This window comes from Calypte anna, chromosome 17 (genome assembly GCF_003957555.1).
Source record: "Calypte anna isolate BGI_N300 chromosome 17, bCalAnn1_v1.p, whole genome shotgun sequence".
NCBI lineage: Eukaryota > Metazoa > Chordata > Aves > Apodiformes > Trochilidae > Calypte > Calypte anna.
In genome coordinates, this window is record NC_044262.1 from 9,058,199 (window position 1) to 9,070,971 (window position 12,773).

The 12,773-nt window shown below is 48.6% G+C and overlaps 1 protein-coding gene across 1 annotated transcript in view; it reads right to left on the reverse strand.

Annotated features, from left to right (window-relative positions):
• Positions 1-12,773, reverse strand: part of VAV2 (vav guanine nucleotide exchange factor 2) — a 134,252-nt gene that overhangs the window by 119,985 nt on the left and 1,494 nt on the right.

Genomic DNA, 12,773 nt, shown 5'->3' on the forward strand with positions numbered 1-12,773 from the left:
TCCAGGCTGATGGACACTGAGAATACTAAACCCCCCCCAAAATTAAAAATAAATCAATATATCATTAAATAACTGTTTCTCCTCTGCATAGCACAGAGCAGGATGGGCAACCAGCACCAAAAGGCACCACTTTTTTTTTTTTCCCCATTTTAGAGTAAAACATTAAGTGGGTGGAAGGAGGAGAAATCCTGCATTTATTCTTCAGCACTCAAATCCATGCCAAAGCCTGGCTGCTACCCTGACAGAGACAAAACCAAGCAGTTATTAAGTTACCCTGAGCACACAGACAAGTTAAATACCCCTTTTTGTCTCCAGTTTCCTCCTGTGCTCCATCAAAGGGAGCTCCTCTGGCTCCTGCACTGCCAGAATCAGACTAATAACAGCTCTGCTGGGTGAATAACAGGGTTCTGTGGAGTGATAACACTACCTGATGCCTTGTCTTGATTATACAGGATCTTCACACCATCAGACTGGTACTAGGAGAGCTGTCTCTCAGAAAAACAAAAAAGCCTAAAAAAAAAAAACCCAATGGGAAAAAAGCCTCAAAAAGGGGATCTGAGCATCCTTCAGTGCTCAGGAAAACATGAAATGTGGCTTTTCATCTCATCCCCAGGACAAGAACATGCAAAACCTGGGGAGAAGATCCTTTCCTCTGCTCAGGTGCTTTATTACCCAGGGAAATACCCAGCCTTGTCTCTGGCAAGTTTCCTTCTGCCCCCATGGAATTATGCTGCTGCTTTACACCTCCTGAAGTTTTACTCTTGCTCTTTTTATTTATACCCAGTTAAACCAGATGTTTAACCCTGCTTAAGAGGGGTTTTTTCCATCCATGTACAAGATGCTCTCAGTCAGCTGCTGGTGGTGGAGCCCCAAGCTGAACATGGGGTTTATTTTTTTATTCTTTAATAAGAAAGGGCATTCAGAACACCACCCTCTCATTCATCAGTAATCATTCTGCTTTATACATCTTAAAACTTGGATACTTTAAAATCCCTTTCAAGCCTATGAGGCTTCAGAGAGCACTTCAGTCATGGTTTTATGCATTTCCCCAAAGTAAAGAAAGCAACAACTGCTCCTCCACTTTGCCTCTCTTCCCTTAAGGAAAAAATTCAGTTCTCAAAATCACAGAACTCCAGGAACTTCTGGGGGAAAAAAAAAACAAAACCAAAAAACCAAAACAGAAGACACAGAAATACATAACACTGCTAACAGCTGCAGGTGGCAGCCTAAAAAAAAAATAAAAATAAAAGGCCAAGGTACCCCATAGCACAAGAGCCCAGAGTGAGATGCTCCTCTGTGCAGCAGCCCCATGAGATGCTTTGGGCTCTGGAGCATCCCCCAGCCAGGAAAGCAGAGCCATTCCCAGCAGATATTCAATATTCTCCCCCACAGAGTGTGCCCAGCTCCCCTCAAGCAATAGGGCCCAGCTGGGGGGTTTACCCATGCCAGAGAAATGGAGCCAGCAGTGTGCCCAGGTGGCCAAGAAGGCCAATGGCATCCTGGGCTGGCTCAGGAACAGCATGGCCAGCAGGTCCAGGGAAGGGATTCTGCCCCTGTGCTCAGCCCTGGGGAGGCCACAGCTTGAGTCCTGTGTCCAGTTCTGGGCCCCTCAGCTCAGGAAGGAGATTGAGGTGCTGGAGCAGGTCCAGAGAAGAGCAAGGAGGCTGTGAAGGGATCCAGCAGAATTCCTGTGAGGAAGGGCTGAGGGAGCTGGGGGTGTTGAGGCTGGAGAAGAGGAGGCTCAGGGGAGACCTCATCACTCTCTACAACTCCCTGAAAGGAGGTTGGAGCCAGGGGGGGGTTGGGCTCTTTTCCCAGGCAACTCTCAGCAAGACAAGAGGGCAGGGTCTCAAGTTGTGCCAGGGGAGGTTTAGGTTGGAGATGAGAAAGAATTTCTTTCTGGAGAGGGTGATCAGGCATTGGAATGGGCTGCCCAGGGAAGTAGTGGATTCTCCGTGTCTGGAGCTATTTCCAAAGAGCCTGGATGTGGCACTCAGTGCCATGGGCTGGGAACCGCAACGGTGGTTCAAGGGTTGGACTCGATGATCTCTGTGGTCCCTTCCAACCCAGCCAGTTCTATGATTCTATGAAAGAGTTCAAAAAGGACCCAAAGCAGGAGCAGTACTCTTGGCTTAGGGTGAGGGCTGAAACATTCAAACAAAGGACACTCAAGTCTTAAACATCCATCAGAGTCCCATATCCCAGCACTGTCCTTCCCCACTGCAATAGAACAGATTTTGCTCACACTGCCAAAAACCACCAGGAACTATGAAAATGCAATGAGCCTTCATCTTCCATCAATAATTATTTTTTTTTTTTCTATAGAGATTTTCACCCACCCCAGCAGCTGTATGCTAATTTCCCCTCAGCACTGCTTTATTATCACTTGGAACAGATGTTACAGCAGCTCCAAAACCTGGAGGTTACAAAAACTATTAACCTAATGTGGGCACCAGGCTGAGGATTTGCTGGGGAGGGAGGAAAGGAGGAGGGGGTTGGCACCAAAAGGAATGGGCTCAGCCCCATCCTTCTGTCCCCATGGCCAGAAGGCAGCTCAGGTTTTGCTCTCCCTATAACTCCCCAAATCATCAACAGCAACGAGGGGATCAAAAACTACTTGAGAAAAATCCCCCCCAACAAATGGTGTAAAAGGAAAACAGAGAAATCAAGGGAGATGATGTGATTTACAGGCTTGTTCCAAAAACTCAGGGAAATTAGCTACAAGATCCCCGTGGGTTTTAAAAACTTGGGCACTCATGTGAATGCAATAACCTTTTTTTATCTTTTATGGGGTGTCTGTCTTTGTTTGCACACACACCCCAACAAAGTCATCTCAACCACAGATAAATCCAGCAGTGAAAGCTTTAGCATTCCCCATGGAGTCGATTTCTCTGGTGCAACCCAGTGTGGCTCCTGGAGTAATTAATGCCAGAATCTATTTATGACCTTTGAATAAATTGTTCTTTTCTGAAGGGAAAGCTGTTAAACACGTTAGCAAATATAATTAAGAGGGAAAGGGGGGGAAGGGATGACAAAAATCTGGAATTAAATCTCTCTCTAATTAGAAATGCTTCTTGCAACAACCTGGCTAAAAAACCTCACTCCCAAGAAGACACTGGAGTTTCATTAAAGCTTCCTCATTATCCTTCCCGAGATAACCAAGCTGTCAATCCAAGCAAAATTTACTCCTAACCTTTGTCACCCCTAAGAAAAAACAAATGTTTAAGTGTTTGTCCACCCAGGTCAAGCTTGGCAACATGCACCCCAACATGCCAAGGCTATAAACCCTTCCAGCAAGGGGTGAGCAAAACTTCTGGAGGGCCCCAGTGGCCTTCCCCAGTTTTATCAGGGCTGCATCTCTCCTCCTCTGCCAGTCTCTGTTGCAAGGAACAGGTTTTGCTGCTGACAGCCCAGGACATCTGACCAAGTTTGTGGTGTCTGGGACTGAGCTCTCCTCAGGGAAGATGCTGATTGCATCATGCAGAGAGACACCAGGCAAAGCAGGTGGGAAAGGGCAGGGAGGAAAGCTGGGAAGCCCCTGGAAAATCTCCTCACTCCAGCAGCATGAAAACATCCCTGCTCCTGGCTGCTGGAAAAGGCAAAACTCAACTGATGTGCAAAAAAGGGTTAAAAGTTCCCTAACAGCTCCACAGTGCTCTCCAACCCCCAGGCCTGGTGATGCAGAGGGCAGGGTGAGTCACAGCTGGCAAGACCCTAGATTATTATTTTTAATTATTTGAGAAGGCACATCAGAAAGTCCAGTTTCACACCAAGACCTCTGCACTCAGGTTTTACATCCCACTGCATCTCCAGTTGGTTTCACAAGCAGAAGATGAGCTATGCAGCAAGATGCTGGGTGAATCACAGTGACAGGGAGGGATGAGCAGGGGCAGGGGGTGCAGGGATAACTCCCTGGGAATATCACCTCCAGCACGGACAGAGAGATTCAGCAAACCTCAGTGTATCACTCACATTTCATGTTCTGCAACTTTACACACCAAAAATCTTCCCATTTGGAGGCAGCCTGGAGCTGAGCAGGGTACTCCCAGCTCTGTACTCCCAGCCCTCCTCCTGGGCTGCTCAGCACCATCTCAGCTGACCCCACACTCCCACCTCCCGTGGCTCCATGAACTTCTTACACCTATTTTGCTGCTTAAAAACTGAGCTGAAAGACAACTGCATGATTCTGCACAAGTGCCCATGGCCCCAGGAGCAGACACCCCAGCTCCTCCCGCAGGCATCACCCAAGAGCTGGGAGCCAGGGGATGCCACCAGTGCTGTGAGAAGGAATCCTCAAAAAACCAGAGCTCTAAGGTCACCCTGGACAATCTGCTTCTGCCCAACACCTCCCAGTTGGTCCCAGGTCCCTGGTTATAAAGTTGTGTTTATTTCAGCAATTTCCCTACAGAAGGGGAACTGAAGGAAAACCCTAGGGCCAGTTCAGGCACCCTGAGCCCAGAGCCACACTGGCCTGAGCCACAGCTCCAGCAGCAATTCCCCAAAAAAACAGCCCAAAACCCCACAGAAGCATTAGAAGAGACACACAGAAGTTGATCCAGAAGCGAGGAAAAAGAAAGCATGAAAATCCTCAAAGTAACAGACCGGGTTTAGTCAAAAAGCTTTTGTTTTATTTTCCATCTCAAGTCACAACTCTCCCACAGCTATCAAGAGACTTTTTTTTTTTTTCCTTTGCCTCCTCCCTTCTCTGAGGCTTCACCAGTGACTTTTTTGGAAGATCACTGACATGAGAAAGCACTTCCCATAACAGCAAAGGATCTCCATACAGATGTGAGCCTGTCCCGATGCTGTACACATTTCCTGTCCTGGGGACATGCTGCTCAGCCTGGGATTTCCACTGCTTAACACACTCAGGCTGTTAAAAAAATAAAATTTTATTTACATAGAAGTAATGGAAGATACCCATCTCCCATTCTTGTTCCTTCTGCCACAGAGATGAGCCCAAACTCTGCTTCAGGGAGCCCCTGTACCACTGGGTGAACTCAGATGCTCCCAGCCCAGCTATGAACACCCCAAAACCCAACAAACCCAAAGGAGCTGAACAGTCTGTCCTAGAGAGCAAAACCCAATTTATCCAACACATCCCCCTTCAGAGCAGCCACAAGGATGAGTGCCCTGCAAGGAAGCAGCAGCAGGTCCTGCAGGGATGGTGGGGTTTGTCCCCCCTGCAGGTCTGACCCTGGTGCTAGGGGGGTCCTCAGGGCTTGGGCAGCCCCCATTTACCCATTTCTCTCATGCACAGGGGTTCAGCAGATTTCACAGATAATTCAGTGTTTGCAGCAGTAACCACAAATCACTTCTCCCACTCCTCCCCTCCTTGATCTACAAACCTCCTCTGTTCCCTCCTCAGCCCCTTTCAGATACCAGATGTTCCATTTAGCTGTAAACTGCTATAAAACACAACAAAAGATACGAATGCTCTAAAAGGGCCAATTTACTCCCCTCTTCATCAGTATTAAAGCGTATGCTTGAAGAGAAAGAGTGAATTTCCTCTGTGGGAACCTCTCAACCTCCCCCCTCTCCCAGTTTTCTCAACCCCTGCTCATTTCCATCTCCCTTTGCCCAGCCCCATCCACCTCCTGCTCAGCTCAGCACAAACCAGGAGAGACCACAGACAAGGGTGTGCAGGGCACCCTGCAAGCTGGGAGATGCTCCCCAGGTCCAGCAAGCCTGGCAGAGACAATCCTGAGAAATCAAGCAGCATCCCAGCAGGTAAAAGCTGATTTACAACTGGGTCCCTACCACGAGCAGCAGCAGAGGAGCCGACTCCATCCCCCAGCCCCGAGGAGCCAAACGGGCAGAGGGAGTCAGGATATGACTCAGGTTGGTGGCCTTCCAAGGAGGGGAAGGAGGACCTTCCAGCTGAATCCCTGCTGTCCAGACAGGGCAGGCTCACACGTTACAAAACCAGAAGGAAAGGTCCCAAGTTACCTCCTGCCACCCAAGGGACAGGAGGAAGAGACACAATGGGCAGGCAGCATCCTTTGTCCTCTGGCCTGGGATGGGAAGGGCTGGCAGCCCTCCTGCCAACCTGAAATGCTGTTTCAGGGACTTAGAAGGAAAGGGCTCTGAAAACAAGAGATCTTTCAAAAAGAGATTCTGCAAGGCTTGTTAGACAGGCTGGGAAATGTGATGACCAACATCCTGCTAACTCTTCAGTGAGTTCTCCCGAGGATAACTGATTCATTTACTTTTTTTTAAGGGCAACAGGGCTTTGAGCCTACACACAGATTAGTGACCTGACCCATCTGCACCTATATTTTTCCAATTCTATGGTGGAATCCTTCTGGCTTTTCCTAGAGCAAGAATACCCTTTGGTATGAGAGGCAGGGGGGGGAATTCAGGCAGTCCAGTTACCTGCTGGGGATGAGCTCCTGGGAAAACCTCTCAGCACAGGGCATCTTAGCTCAGCCTTATTACTAACATGGACTGGACCCAGCAGGGCTGAGCTGGTCAGAACAAGATCCCAGCCAAGTATATTCCCAGATGCAGCAGCAGTGCAAAACTCCTGAACACTGAGAACAAGCAAATGACAACCACAGAGCTCAGTGGCTGCAAGATGACTGCTAAATCCAAGGTGTGAGAGACCTGGACAGAGGGTGCTCCAGCAGCAGAGCTTTGGGATGCACTCAGGGATGTGCTTTGCAGGCTGCTTTGGCCAACCTGCACCAAGCCAGAGCCCCAGAGCTGCAAACTGAGGAGGCTCTGAGCCATGACAGAGGGTGGAGGACAGGAGTGGCTGCACTTGAGTTGTATCATCAGATGAAGCACAGCCCTGAGCTGCAACCAAAGAAAACATAAAGGGGGGGAACTGGTTTTATTAGAAACAGCCCTTTTTTTCCAGGCTGTTTCTTGAAGGGGAGATACAACACTGAGAGAAGTAGTTTCATTAAGGCTGACTGTGAAGGTGTCAAATGCAGAGTGTAATTAATAGCTGCCCTGAACAAAGCAGCTCCTTTCCCCTCCTTACAAAAGGAGCATCAGGGGCTGCATGGCTTAGAAGCAGCAGAACACAGCCTGGGGGTGGCAGGTGAGCCAGGAGGCTGCTGGAGGGTGACAAACATCACCCTGGGATGTGCCCAAACAAGAACCCTGAGGCTGGTACCAACATGGCCCGGGGTGACTTGGAGCAGGCTGGCAGCAGGGACAAGATGAGGATTTGCCTGGGGACAGTGAGCAACACTGGTGAGCCCCCCGGGTGTGGGGATGCTGCACAGACAGCTGGGCAGACAGATGGACTCAGCATTAAGAGCAGAGCAGGTCACCCTGGTGGAGCATCAGGCAAGTCCTTGGGAGGGGTCAGAAATGAGGGAAACTCTGCTGATTGCTGGGAGAGCATCTGAGGAGCCTTGTGAGTCCCAGGGATCCAAGTGATGCCAAAGACAGTGTGAGGAAGGGGTGGAGAGACATAAAGAACCACCATAAAAAAAACCAAACCAAAACAAAACAAAAAAACTGCTGTGCATCTCAAAGAAGGTGGATCCAGGCTTTAAAATTCAAAGCAGAGGGAGCTTCCCAGAGGTGCTGTCAAGCTGACTGGACTTACCCACCTCCATCATCCCTCCGCATTAATCCTCTCCACCCTAGGACACTCACCTCCTGTCTGCAGGATGGGGATGAGCACACTGGAGATGCTGCTAAGCACAGGGCAGGGGGGGGTCAAATGTGAAGTATTGCAGGGAAAAAGTTCAGCTGCTGGGGAAAAAAAAGGTTTGTTTCTTTAAGAACAAAGCAGCCCATCCAAAATTTGCCCTCAGGTCAGTCTGAAGCAACATTGCTGCCAGTGCCAAAAACCAGGTCACTTCTGGCTCTGGATGAGCTGAACAAAAAAAAGGGTCCACAGCACCAGCCCTGAGCCAGGACACAGGGAGACAGATGGGTGCTCACCCCCACAGCACACACCTTGCTTGATGTAGCCCCAAATATCTGCAACCCCAACACCTCACCCACTGCCTTGCTCAAACACAGCCCCAGCAGTTGAGCAACACCAGGGCCATTGCTGAAAACTTGTCACCTTCTCCCTGGAGGGACCAAGGAACAGGAGGACTCCCAAGAAGAGCAGATTGCCACCAAGAAGGATGGACAAGCTGAGCATTTTTTACAGCTCATCAACATCCTGTGGAGATAGGAAGCAGCTTCCAAGACCCGTCCCAACTTGAAAAGCTATCCAACTGCCTGGTTCTTTGGTTTTCTGTTTTTAAAGGCATCTATTTATTCAGGAGTCTGCTCCTGCTAGGTGTTTAATGCAGGTATTTAACTCTCATCAATCATTTAGGGGGGAGGAGGGAAGTTCTCACTGCTTTTCATGCTTCTTGGCACAGCCAGGAGGATCCATCTCACTTTCTGCCCCAACAGAATTTGTATGAGCCTTCAGCTGCAGGTTCAGCTCTAGCTTACACCCCCAGAGAAGCTGAAGAGAAGGTACTACCTCCAGCTAATGTGAGGTTTCTGGGTGCTATTTGATATGCAGGAGGCATGAAAGGGGGCTGGGAGAAAGTCTGCAATGGGTTCCTATTTGCAAGGGGCTCACGAGTTGGGCTGTAGGACACAGAGCACCTTTCTTCCCTTTGTAAAGCTCAGCACATCCAAACGGGAAGTCACCGAGACACAGTAAACAGTGATATGTAATGAGGCCATTTTTTATAGCCTGTTTTGGAACAGAACTCAATTTCAAGCAGCAGAGAGCAAATAAAAAGCTAGAGGACCTCGACAGGGTAAAATCAGAGAGCAGCTCTGACTGCAGACCTTGCTCAAACACTACACCTACCCAGTCAACTCTGATAATCCTGACTTCTCCCTAACTACTATCATGCCATATGGAAATAATTACAAGCATTGTAGCAATAAAGCCTTCAAGTGGCACGTTAAAAAATCCCAAAGCCTTGTGAATAATTACTGGTACCCACACCCCCCCAAGGAGCCTTCATCTCCCATCCACCTGGGGGAAGCTGTCACTACAAACCACCTGCTCCCTGTTGTCACAGCAGATGAGTGCCCACACCATCAATAAACACGACTTTGATACCGAATTATTGCCATTCTCCAGAAAAAAAAACCCAAAGCAGCAGCCACGGAGCAGGCTGACAGCTGGGTGGGGTGCAGGGTGCTGCACCCATCAATCCTGGGATGTTGATTGTCTGCCCCGTTCCTTAATAAGAGCAAAACACAGCAGTGGGCAGCTCAGTCATCATGCCAATTATGTTTGCTGTGTCTCATCAGTCTCAAGAGCCTTAATAAAACCTCCAGGCACTGCAGACCGAGATGGATTATCTCTGGAGAGATGTCAATATGCTTCAAAATAAGAATCCTTAATGAGCTGACCATTACTGCTAACTCCAAGGCTGTGCACACACATTAAATAGGTGGCTGCTTCATTTCAAGGATCCGGGAGGTTTTGAGGCAAGAAAAAAATATTTTTAAAAAATAGATCTTTAGCAGAATCCAGGCCAACCCTAACGAGAGGGTGACTGCAGTAATGGGGAGTCCTTCACCACACAATCAACCTCCAGAAGTTCTCAACTGCTCTGGTACAGGTACTAATTCCCATCACTCTAATTACATGGAGTAACGTCAGTGTCAGAGCAGGCAACATTGCAATGAACTGTTAGGACATGCAGGCCAGTGGAGACTGGTGACACACAGCCCTTTCTCCCCTGGAAAGCCACTCTTCCCACTGCCATCACCTGATGCTCACACCAGCTCCCCACCAAACCTTGGCTTTCTGTGTCCCATTTTGGTTGGGAAGCTGGTCTGAGCTCCCTGGGTGGCTCCAGCACAACCCTTGTGCTGCTGCAGTTTCTCCCTGGCCAATTGTTGCCAAAGAGCCAAGAAAATAAAAGAGAGGCAATGGGCAGGAGTTTTCTATTTCATGTATTTTTTGTGCCTCACCATGCTGAAACACAAGTGAAGAGTCATTTAATTTGTATTTGACCAGAGCCCTAACAGAATTATGAACCAAAACTAATTATCAAAGCTCAGAGCTCTGGGATGGAAGAGCAGTGTCAGAGGACTGGAAATTAGTGCCAACTACAGGGGAATGGGGAGAAAATTGAGGTTTCTAGACAGCTTGACACAGGGATGGGGGAAGATGTGGGAGATGCTCTACTGAGTTGTGCACAGAGGCTGCAAGCTTGCAAATAAAGATGTCCTTTACATCACACACTCACAGTTGCCTGGCAAACCAGCCTGAGTTACACCCCCCAAAATCCAATCATGGTAAGAAACATAATGATCAATAAGCACCAAGGGCAAGTACACTCATCCCACCTCTCCAGAAACGGCCTCTACAGCAAAGGCAATTAGTAGAAATGAAGTTTTACTCTGGGCTCATCAAGAGTGGCCTCACATTCACTGACTCTAAGAGGAGAACTGGGCTTTAAGACTTTTTTTTCCCTGCTTATAGTCTTAGTTGATGTGAAGGGTCAGTAGCTTGGAGTCATCCCACCCTGCCAGGCACCACCAAGCACCAGACTTGGGTCTCTGAAACTGAGCATGAAAAGAAATCAAACTTCAGACTGAAGCCTAATGAGGCAACTGTACTTAGTAATTTATTTAAACATCAAGTAATAAATTACTGCTGAGAAAGCTTCAGGAGGGCAGGGACACCAGCTCAGGGGGTCAGCACAAGTCCCTGCAGCCCCAGCTGCCAACAGGACCCAATTCCCTCAGCTCCCCAGGCAGAACACCTTCAACAACTGCACCTAAAAACAAACCAACATGGAAGGGAAAAAAAACCAACAACCAAAACAAACGTGCAACAGTGTCTGGATCTTAAAGCATTTCCTTTCAGAGATGCTGTTTCACCTCTGGCCTCTGAAACGATGCTCACCTCGGGCAAAAAATCTGTTTCTCTTCACACACCTGCACAGCTCCTTTTAATTCACTGAGTAAGGTGGATGACAGAATATTCCTGAGCGTTTCAAGTCTAGCACAAGTGTCTTGTCCCCTGGCATTTTAACTGAATTATTTAAAAATAAAAACCCACCTGTGGTAAGGCAGACAGCTGGATAGCCAGCCCAGCCAGTCAGGCAGAATGTGCACTCACCATCAAAAACAATCTCTGAAGTTTCCAGGCTCACACTCCCTCTTGCACATCCCTTTGCCTCTGTCTGAATGCATCACAGCTGGGTGACAAAGACAGTCCCTATCCTCCCCCCTTCTGTAATTTGGCCCTGCCAGACTCAGCTGCTCCCTGATGGCTGCAGGAGGCTGAGGAGCTGCAGGGACCTTTGTCCCTAGCCTGGATGGGGTCATCCTCATCCTTGCTCTTCCCCCAGCACCATGGATGCACAGAAGCAGCACGATGCCTCCTGCCTTTAGCTACTCTGGGGGAGAAGCCAGATTCCCAAGTTCAGGAATTACCAGAGAAACAACAAATACATAAGAGGAAGTTTAGAGATTCAAACCTGAATTGATTTGGGTCCTAGCTGAGGACAAGCATCAGCTGAGCCTCCCCACAGCATCCCACCCCCATGCCAGGTGATGGCTCTGCCCATCCCAGTGGGCCCAGCTTTGGCCAGGCTCTGCTGGTCCATCCTTGACAACCAGGATCTCCCAGAGGTGAGCACCAAAACCAAAGGATTCAGCCAGTTCCCTTCACATTCCCCCTGAATCCAGGGAAGCAGCCAGGTGGGGAGGCAGAAAGCAATTAATTGGACTGAGGACAGCTGGGATGGAAATTCTCACACCCAACAAGCAACACCTGCCTCAGCAAGAACCTCCTCTCCAAAACCACCAGGACCTTTCCTAGATCACAGCTCCCATTTTTAAACCCATTCTTAACTCCCCGCAGGGCACATAACTGAACCAAACTTAGGTTTGTAGGGCTAGTATATTTCCTTAGAAGAAAAAAAATAAACAGTCAACCTAGTATTTCATTCTTAGCATATTCCAAGAAGAAGGCACTAGGTCTCTGCACATCCCCAGCTCCAGCCTGACAGTTTATATTTGGAAACATCAGTTTGTACGGAAGACAGTTTGATCAGTTTATAGCCTGGAAAGCCAAGAGGAAATCTCCCAGCATTGTTCCACCCTGGGAAGAGGCATCAGGACGTGTTGTTATTTACTCTGTGCCAGCAGCTCTCACTCACAACCACGAGAGCTGACACAGCCTGGTTTGGGACCTTCCTGCCCTTCCTGGGGATTTGCAGCTCATCCTCAGGTTCACCTTGGTGCAGCAAAACACCCTTTGCTCCCCCAAAGCCTGGCTCCAAGTTTTTGGGCTACCAGCAAGTCCTCAACCACAGCAGCTCCACCCAGCACACAGGGTCACATCTCTCTGGGCGAGGAGGCAGAACAGATGAAAAACATCATTGCCCTGGAACAAAACTCTGGCGGAAGGAGAGAAAGGCACTTGCCGGATAAGCAGCGTGCTGGCACAGCACATAGCCAGAGCTCATGTTAACATTTTACATTATTGAAGCACTCGGAGATAAATAAAGTTAAACAGAGCCTCACATGTCCTTGCTACCAGGAAATTTCCCTTCCTTTTTTACCAATAAAGCTGTTAAAAAAAAAAAAAACAACACCAAAAAAAACCAGTTTGCTGTTTGCTTGTCAACACAGGGGCTGCCGGGCAGAGAGGACAAAGTGCCCCCTCTTCATTTGTTTCTAATTGATTTCACTTCCCGATTCCCATGCAAATACTGCACAGCTCAGTTTGCAAAAACACAAGCAGAGCATTTCAACCCAAACCGACCAGAGCTAAGTTTTATAGACGATCTTTTTTGTTTGCTTGTTTCAGCCGGGTTCCACAA